This window comes from Octodon degus, unplaced genomic scaffold (assembly GCF_000260255.1).
Source record: "Octodon degus isolate 3935 unplaced genomic scaffold, OctDeg1.0 scaffold00189, whole genome shotgun sequence".
Lineage (NCBI taxonomy): Eukaryota > Metazoa > Chordata > Mammalia > Rodentia > Octodontidae > Octodon > Octodon degus.
The window spans coordinates 3,824,629-3,827,501 of record NW_004524765.1 but is presented as its reverse complement, the minus strand read 5'-3'; the positions used below and the strand labels follow the sequence as shown (position 1 = coordinate 3,827,501).

At 40.0% G+C, this 2,873-nt stretch overlaps 1 pseudogene; it reads left to right on the top strand.

Moving 5' to 3' along the window:
* Window positions 1-455: 455 nt before the first annotated feature.
* On the top strand, window positions 456-1,897 carry LOC101579913 (annotated as a pseudogene).
* The last annotated feature ends 976 nt before the right edge of the window (window positions 1,898-2,873 follow it).

The window sequence follows — 2,873 nt, the reverse complement described above, 5'->3', positions numbered from 1 at the left end:
TTGAAAAGATCTTTGACTTCTTTAGTTAGGTTAATTCCAAGGTATTTCATTTTCCTTGGTGCTATGGTGAAAGGTATTGTTTCTATAATTTCCCTCTCAGGGTGTTTGTTACCTTTGTAGAGGAATGCTATTGACTTTTGGGTATTGACTTTATATCCTGCTATGCTACTGAATTTGGGTGTCAATTCTCATAGATTCTTGGTGGAGTTTTTTGAGTCTTTCAAGAAAAGTATAATGTCATCTGCAAAGAATGATAGTTTAACTTCTTCTTTACCCATTGTCATTCCTTTTATTTTTCTCTCTTCTCTAATGGCTCTAGCTACTGATTTCGGAACTATATTGAATAGGAATAGTGATACAGGACATTTTTGTCTTGTACCAGATCTGAGAGAAAAAGATTTCAATTTTCCCCATTTAGAATTATTTTAAGTGCGGATCTATGTGGCGCTGGCAGAACCATCTGCCATCTGCTCCAAAGATGTCAGCCTTCAGTACCCTGATGCAGTATATTGATGAAAACCAGAAGCACTACATTAAGAAGCTTGCAAAATGGGTGGCCACAGAGTGTGTCAGCCTGGCTCCAGAAGAGATTATAGATCATAGGGATAATGGAGGTTCCTGCCACTGACATCCAGCAGCTGAGGGGCTCTGTGAAACTGGTAGATATTGGGAAACAAAATCTCTCTGATGACTCAGAGATACTTCTTCCCCCAATTCTATTGGAAAAACTGGGGTGTGATCCACAGAGGAAGATAGTGTGTATTTACAGGCATCTGGATGTGCAGCCTGCGGCCCTGGAGGATAGCTGAAATAGTGAGCCCTTCACCTTGGTGAAGCGAGATGGCAAGCTGTGTGAGAGAATTTCAACTGATGATAAGGTAACAGTACCCGGCTGGATGAGCACTCTAGAAGCATATCAGAAGACAGGTCAGGAGATTCCTGTCAATTTGCAATTCTGCCTCGAAGGTATGGAGGAATCTGACTCTGAAGGCCTGGATGAGCTGATTTTTGCCCAGAAAAACACCTTCTTTAAAAATGTGGACTATGTTTGCATTTCTGACAATTACTGACTGGGAAGAAGAATCCCTGCATCACACATGGTCTCAGGGGTATTTGCTACTTCTATATTGAGGTGGAATGCAGTGACAAAGACCTCCATTCTGGGCTATACGGTGGTTCAGTTCATGAGGTCATGACAGATCTCATTTCACTGATGGGCCTTCTAACAGACAGCAAGGGGAAAATCCTCATCCCTGGCATTGACGAAGCTGTTGCCCCTCTGACCAGTGAAGAGCACAAACTTTATGACCACATCGACTTTGACATGCAGGAGTTTGCCAAAGACATTGGGGCTCAGACCCTCCTGCACAAATGCAAGCAAGAAATCCTGATTCACCGATGGTGGTACACATACCTCTCTCTTAATGGCATTGAAGGCGCTTTCTGTGGGTCTGGGGCTAAGACTATAATGCCTAGAAAAGTGATTGGCAAGTTCTGCATCACACTTGTTCCAAACGTGACACCTGGAGTTGTCAGCAAGCATTTCACAACTACTTGACTGAGAAGTTTGCTGAACTACACAGCCCAAACAAATTTAAGGTGTACATGGTCCATGGTGGGAAGACTTGAGTCTCCAATTTCAACCATCCACATTATATGGCAGAGAGAAGAGCCCTAAAAACAGTTTTTGTTATTGAACCAGACCAGGGAAGGTTGCAGTATTCTTGTGACCTTGACTCTCCAGGAGGCCACAGGCAAGAATGTGAAGCACTTGCCAGTGAGGTCAGCGGAAGATGGTGCTCACTCTCAGAATGAAAATCTCAATAGGCATAACTATATAGAAGGAGCCAAGATGCTGGCTACATACATGTATGAAGTGTCTCAGCTGAAGGAATGAGAGATCCATGTTCCATAGGATGCCATGTCTGACCAGATGGAAACCAACCTCTGCCCTCTGTCCTTGCCCTTGCCATTTCGGATTGGCCCAAGAAAGTTGAAGTTCCACCTATTTCAATTTTCTGTAGGATTTTGAAAATGAATAATTGTTGGACATTGTCAAAAGCCTTTTCTACATCAATTGAGATGATCATACGCTTTTTGGATTTGGCTCTATTGGTATAGTGTATTACATTTATACTTTCCGTGTATTGAACCATCCTTGCATTCCTGGGATGAATCCTACATGGTCATTGCATATAATTTTCTTGATGACTTTCTGTATTCTATTTGCTAGGATTTTATTGAGGATTTTTGCATCTATGTTCATGAGAGAGACAGGCCTGTAATTCGCTTTTTCAGTTGTACCTTCCCCTAGTTTTGGTATCAGTATAATACTTGCCTCCAGGAATGATTTTGGGAGGATTGCTACCTTTTCAATTTTGTTCAAGAGTTTCAGGAGTATAGTGACTATATGTTCTGTCAATTTATATGTTCTGTCAATTTATTGTATAATTCAGTTGTGAATCCATCAGGACATGGACTATTTTGTTGGTAGATGTTTTATTACATTTTGTATTTCATTGGCTTTTATTGGGTTATTGACCATTGTAATATCTTCTTGATTCAGTTTGAGTAATTTGTACCTTTCTAGGAATGTGTCCATTTTTTCTGTGTCTTCTATTCTGTGAGAATAAATATTCTCAAAGTAGCTATTGATGATCTTCTGAAATTCCACTGGGTCTGTGGTAATTACACCCTTTTCATTCCTTATTTCTTGTATTTGAATTTTTTTCTTTGCTCCTTTTGATGAGGTTAGCTAGGGGCATATCAATTTTATTTAATATTTCAAACAACCAGCTTTTCGATTTGTTAATACTTTGAACTGTTTTCTTTGTCTTCATTAAATTAATTTCTGCTACAATCTTTATGATTTT